The sequence below is a fragment of the Benincasa hispida genome, chromosome 5 (genome assembly GCF_027475165.1).
Source record: "Benincasa hispida cultivar pf3 chromosome 5, pf3_genome.v1.1, whole genome shotgun sequence".
Classification (NCBI taxonomy): domain Eukaryota; kingdom Viridiplantae; phylum Streptophyta; class Magnoliopsida; order Cucurbitales; family Cucurbitaceae; genus Benincasa; species Benincasa hispida.
Window position 1 is genome coordinate 5084868 of NC_143482.1, and position 7505 is coordinate 5092372.

A 7505-nucleotide genomic window follows, 5' to 3' on the forward strand; every position below is an offset into this window, starting at 1 on the left:
GAGGTCTGAATGTACAAGTTCCAAGGCTTCCTTGGCTCTGTAACCTTTTCCAGTAAAAGGTCGTTTGGTCATCTTGCCTTTGAGGCATGATTCACATACCGACAAGTAGTTATCTTCTAAACTCTTTAGAAGTCCACTTTGCCCTAACTTCTCAATCCTATTGAGGTTGATGTGACCTAACCTAAGATGCCAAGGATGGACGTTTTCCTTTGGAGAAACCTTTGGTCTTTTAGCTGTTGTTGCCGTACTGAACATTTCAGTGTTAAACAAGACTTTTATGACTAACGGCCTTAGTACATATAAGTTATTTTCTATTGAACCATAACCAATCTCCATTCCATTCTTGAAAATAAACACTTTATTCTCAGAAAAGGAGACAGTATAACCTTGTTCAATGAGACAAGAAACCGAGATTAAGTTCCTCTTAATATGGGAACTACAAAAGCATTATCTAGTAACCGATAACGTTTCTTGTCAACAAATAACTTTAGTCTGCCTATAGCAACAACCGACACAACCTCACCAATACCGATTCGAAGAGTCATCTCTCCCTGTGACAACGTTTTCCAGGAACTGAATCCTTGGTAAGAGAAACTGACATGATTGGTAGCACCTGAATCAAGGATCCAGGCAGAATCATCATTCTCTACCAGACACGTCTCCAAGACCAATAAATCATATTTACTGTCTTGTCTCCTCTTTTGGAGAGTAGTGGGATCGAGGTCGTTTGCCACGAAGTTCGTTTCACACGATTCTTTCCACTGTAAATAATCGGTCATTTTTAAAAGCTTTAAACAGAAATACTAACGTGTTGTTGAAAAGAAAAACACATTGACCTACGTTAGGTTTTAAGCAAATACCCGTTGTAAAACAAAACAACATCCAATAAGGTTTTAGCAAAACTAACATGAACCCCGTATGACATCATGACGCTTAAAGGTTTAGGACAAAAGCCGCCGAAGGGAGGTCAGTTATCCTTTCTTTGAATTGAGAAGTTCTCAACCAGTCATTAATATCAGAACAACTCTTGTTCCTATAACGACAAGCCATCATTGATTTGGCCAAGAGATCATTAACTTACTTAACAATCTCCCGTAAGTGTGACCCGCCATTTTAAGCCCTAGAGGTCCATCCCAAAAGGCCAATCCGAAGGGAAAAAATCCGATTGGGGTAAAACCTAAAGTGACCCTATCCATTTTTGGAGTTCACCTTGATATTGACAAACTGCACAAAACCCATCCGAAGGGGGAATCTCCGAAGGCGACACGAGGGTGTACAAAATGATCTCATGGTGTGAACCAATAATAGAGACCATAGGACGTGTTGACACACACCCTTCACCCACTTACTATAAACACTCTCTTCGTCCACCTTGATATTGACTCATGCAAACACCATCCGAAGGGGGATGCATCATGGGCATCACGAGGCCAAGCATAAATCTCACGGTGTGAACAGACAAGGAGAAATGTGAGTGGAATCATAGATATATCTGATACGTCTCTTTCTTCCACTGAGTATTTTATAACCTAGGGTTCAGTTTACTTAGAAAAAACACGGCTAAGGATTTTAACTAAGTGACTTTTAGGTTTGACCAAGAGTAACTTTTACCTTGGATAGTGAAATAACTTTTGATCATCATCCATTAAACTCTTTAACGGAATCTTTGACCAAATCGTCGCATGCTTGTTGAAACTCTATCTAATTCACTTTTCCAGGTAGGTTCCCAGGTAGGGGTGTTACGTTTCTGTCAACTTAAGAACCCCAGCCTAGCTAGAACCCGCCTTAGACAAAAGGTCCCTTATATGTAGGTTTACAATAAATTTAATCTTTTATTGAACCAATTTAATCCTATTAACTGATTTTAAAAGATTAATCTAGGTTACTAAACTCTTTAGAACCACTTGAACTTAAGTCTATCTCAATCCAATTTTAAAACCATTTTAAAAAACTTGAGTTCACCCTAAGTCCGCATGCAACTCTGAATTATTGATTTTAGGTCTAATTTCCTTTATAACACTTATAAACGGAAACAACCACCACAATGCGAAGCTAACACATGCAAGGCATTCATAACGTTTATAAACTGCCTAAGTGTCATGCTCAATGTATTGTCCATTTATTGCTACTTATTTTATATAACACTTATACTAAACCGCAATGAAACAAGCAAAACATGCTTCCATTCACCCTCAGACTATAACATTTATAATAAAAGAATGATGCATGAGAATGCTCACTGCATGCAAAATATAATTTTTATATTTCATGATGCATGCGCATGCTTTCAAGTAATTTCTTCATGCTCGATTATAACATTTATAATACATGATGCATGAAACATTGCACAACCTAAGGTGGGTTTTGACTATATGACAAACACTTTGGCATATAAGAACCATACATCCCATGTATAAACAATAAAAGTTGATGAACCGGGTGAAATTGCCTTAAAAACACAAAATGAAATCTAACTATTACAAAGACAAGGAGTCTCCGGTTCAAACAGGCGAACCGGGTCTTGAATCGCTCGGGCAAAACATCGCTTTTCCAACCATCCATCGTGTACTAAGCACCCCGCGATCGTCTACATGATAAAACAAATGCTTTGCTCTATCGCTTACCCGCGCTCCCAGAGTTAAACGATCGTTTAGCATTTACTATACGATTGTCTAGAAAAATCCAAACGATCGTTTAGCTATTACTATACGATCGTGTACCTTTACTAAGCGATGAAGCTTGAAGTACACGATCGTTTAGCGCACTCCGCACGATGCCCGCCTTCCGCAATCGTCTAAGCGACTACGATGCTGCGAAACACCATCGCCTAAGTGATCGCTTAGCTAGCGCCTCCATATCGCATATGCGCGATCGCATAGGTAGTAACTAAGCGATGAAGCTTGTTAACTATACGATCGTCTAGCACGCGCCTTTTACTAAACGACGAGTATCGCATGCTCCCACTACGATCGTCTACCTCCAGCACTTATACGATCGCGCAACCAACGCTACGCGATATGGTAAACAATTTACCCCATTGCTTAGCATTAGCTAAATGATCATTTAGAAAATACTACACGAGCGTCTAAAAAAAAATCTAAACGACTGCTTAGTTAAATCCTAACGATCGTTTACCTAAGGCTACACGATTTGACCAACGCTTAGTCTTCTTCTTCGTTGAGAACCACATCGCCATGCGCTTAAGCTTCATCACGAATGACTCGACGAACTCAAACTTTTTGAATTACAGACTCGATTGCGATGTTAATTTCGCCCAAAAACACAGGGGCCCTTACAATTAACACTTTGTAATACTGAAAGCTTTAACAAAAAGACAATTTAAACCCGAAACATTCATCAACGCAACCATAGATGCAGAAAATGGTTAACCACAAATGCAGAACCCCACCGCGATTGAAAAATGCGTTCAATTCAGATCAGTAATTTAGAATATTAGAAAACCTGGCTCTCATACCAATTGAAGGAAATCGGATTCGAGATTTTCATGAGCAGCGGAAGAAAGATAATTCCAAATTACAATCATGAATGAATAATACATTTACAGTCGTAAACAAAACAGGCGGTTATACAAATCATACAGAAATTACTGCATGAAAAACTACAAATGCACAAAGGGAAAACTCCACAAACATTTGCAGATGCGTCTCCACACTCCTTTGCGCATGACTGCTCGAACAACAGCAACTTCGAATGCTCGATGTACACGACCGCAACACAGCAACGAACATAGCACGAACACTTCGCGCTCGTCCTCAATAATTGCTCTGTCACACCCAGTGGGACCATCGCTATCCAAAGAAGTCCACAACAGACCAATTACTCGCAGCTGAAAACAAAAAATTTGAAGAGTTGATTAACAGTTTGGCACACCCAGTGGGACCATCGCTATCTAAAGAAGTCATGGCATCAAAAAACAATGCTCCCAAAACTTCAAGCGATGTCCACAACAGACCAATTACTCGCAGCTGCTCTAAGAGGATTCAACAATCTGAAGAGTTGCCTCCCTTCAAGATCGCAAGGAATGTATGGGAACAAATTTCTAAATAATCACAAGGTGGAATTGTCATTAAAGAAAGCCTTGCAGTTAACAAGCATACTCCACCTTCTAAACAATCAAGTAAAGAAGCATCCAAATATAATGTCAGTTATGATGGTCGACGTGGGAACAAGTGAAGAAAGGATGGCCGAACTCGAAAAGAAAGTTAACATGCTGATGAAGGCTGTCGAAGAAAGGGATTATGAAATTGCATTCCTCAAGAATCACATCGAGAGTCGTGATGCTGCTGAATCAAGTCATACACCTGTAGAGGTGGACCTACTCAAGGGATTCTAAACAATAAAGGGATTATGAAATGACTTAGTATGGTGGACCTACTTAGACTTCCCTCTTATATTCTAAGCCATATACAAAGAGGATCGACAATTTAAGAATGCCAAGTGGATACTAGCCACCCAATTTCCAATAGTTTGACGGGAAAGGCAACCCAAAACAACAAGTTGCTCATTTTATCGAAACATGTGAGAATGCTCGTATGCGAGGGGATTTGATGATCAACCAGTTCGTTCGAACTCTGAAGGGAAATGCCTTCAACCGGTACACCGACCTTGAACCTGAAACTATTGATAGCTGGGAGCAGCTTGAAAGAGAATTCCTCAACCGTTTTTTACAGCACGAGGCGTATCATCAGCATGATAGAGCTCACAGCCACCAAACAACAAAAAGGCGAGCCGATCCTTGACTACATCAACCGCTGGAGAGCATTAAGTCTTGATTGCAAAGATAGATTAACCGAACTGTCAGCAGTGGAAATGTGCACTCAAGGATTGCATTGGAGACTTCTGTATATTCTGCAAGGGATAAAACCCCACAACTTTGAAGAGTTAACGACCTGAGGTCATGTTATGGAGCTAAGCATTGCTAATAAAGGAAGCAATGATTTACTGGTCCCAGAGGCAAAGAAAGAAAAGAAAGAAAAGAAAGAAGTGAAGAACATCCTGAAGGTATCGAAGGGTGCCATTAAAGAAGCCATGATCGTTAATACGACCCATTTGAAGTTCATCTCTAAGGAGAAAAAGACTGAAAAAGGCCAAGATGGGGGCGAGAAAAAACGTCCGACGTTGAAAGAGAGACAAGAAAAAGTCTACCCTTTTCCAGACTCCGATCTACCTGATATGCTAGAGCAACTACTGAAGGATCAACTCATTGAACTTCCTGAGTGTAAACGACATGTAGAAATGGGGAGAGTAGATGATCCCAATTACTGCAAGTATTATCGAGTTGTTAGTCATCGAGTAGAAAAATGTTTTGTACTGAAGGAGATGATTTTGAAGTTAGCTTAAGAGAAGAAGATTGAGTTGGTCCTCGACGATGTGGCGTAACAAATCACGTCGCAGTAATGATTCATCCTGGTACTTGACTACCTACGATAGGGAGTTTGATCCAATTTGGATCTCTTAAGCCCGTCTTTATATATTTTTCACTAGAGCCCTCACAAAGACCGACTTCTAGAAAGTTGACTCCTAGAAAAAAGAGAGAAAGGTGGAAGATGCATATGAGGGATGGACATGATTAACTTGTCAAAAGAGGCGCAAACAAAATTTTGCTCAGAAAGAATCGTGTGTGTATCGAGACTATTAAAGGAAGGGTAAGTCTCAAAAAAGAAAAGCAAGGAAGAATACGAGAAGACTTCATTTAGTTATCAAAAAAAGAGGAGAGATTCCTCAACCTTGACAACCAAAAACCTTGAAAGACTTCTTTCCAAAGAGCTTTCTAGTCGAAACTGTTTCGTGCCACGTCATTAGTACGTCTGAAGATGACGGAACCCTTTCAAAATCTGCAGAAGCGACGACCAAGCTAGAGAAACTACCTTCTTTCAGCATAAATGATCTGCTGTCACTCCTATGAGAGACCAATGATGCACTTTCTGAAATATTAAAAGGAAATGAGATTCCAACTACTTTTGCATCCCAAACAAATACATGTGCTTCATGTTGTATATCAATATCATTCATCGACGAAGATTTACTACTTGGGTCAAAGCTCCACAATAAACCCCTATTTGTGTCGGGTTATGTCTGGGAGTAGAAACTCAGTCAAATCCTCATGATAATGGCTCAGCTTTCAATATATTGCTGTTAATCAGTTAGGCATTTCGGTGGAAGAGTTGTCGGATAGTAAACTATTAATTCAAGGCTTCAATCAAGGAGCACAGAGAGCGATAGACACAATTTGTCTAGAAATCACCATAGAGAGGATTTGCAAGAAAGCACCATATTTCACGTGATCGATGCAAGAACCACCTTCCAGCTATTGCTAGGGCGTCCCTGGATTCATGAAAATGGAGTAGTAACCTCCATGTTTCTCCAGTGTTTTATATTCTATCAATACGACATCAAAAAAGTTGACGCTGACTCGAAGCCATTCTCGGAGGCTGAATCTCACTTTGTTGATGCAAAATTTTATCTAAAAAGCGATAATATCAGCGAAGTTATAATGAAGGAGGTTCCTATGGCTAAGGGCACTTATAACCCGAACAACAAGCGATCACAATGATGAAGTTGAATGAAGTAGATGCTTTCAGCAACCAAGGGAATGATGAACCGACCGTCGAAATCTAATCTGAGGTGTTAAAGAACGAAAAGTCGATTAGCCCACAAGTTCCTCTTTCTCAACGCAAGAAAGGTAAATCACCATTTGCAGAATGCTAAAAAAGTATGATGATCGGAGACATTGAAATTTTGAAAGAAAATTCACCACACCACTTACAAAGATGGATAAGGGAGAAGTAGAAAATGTCATGGCAGTCCTTCCAGAAAAATGAACAAAAGATGGCTTTGATCCAAAGGCATATAAGCTGCTGGTAAAGGCAGAGTATGACTTTACAACTCGCATCGAGCTTAAAAGTCTAAAAATATTTGATGAAAGGCTCGGGCTTTCTCTGACTCAAAAGAAGCTTCAGACACAAGGATATTCTATACCTATCTCAAGGTCTGTACTTGGATATAAGTCCACCGAGCCAATTTGCATAACTGGAAAAGGGAAAACAAAAGTTGTATACACGTCACATAACTATAAAAGAGAGCCACGATTTTAAAGACGACGCGAGAAGCAAAATTCAGAGGCCATCTGTCTGTAGTCGCATTGCCCCTTCGGTGGCACATTCTTCAATTTTTCAAAGACTAAGCACACCTGCACTTGAAGATGAAAATCAACATTCAACCTTTGGCTCCACCAAACTTTCAGCCTTTTGGAGGTTAAATGCAAACTTGAATAAGATAAATAGTGTGTGTTTGACTCCAACAACCCGAGCATCTGCTTTCGAGAGATTAAGCGTGACCACAACATGAAGCCAAAACTGATCTCCCATAGCATTTTGAAGCAAAGCATGCGAGGCGAAAAGTGACGAAAAATTTTGTAGTGCTATTCCGTCAAGAATGAAAAGGGTTGTTTGTTTCCGTAAATACAAAGGGCTCGTTAAAAGTAA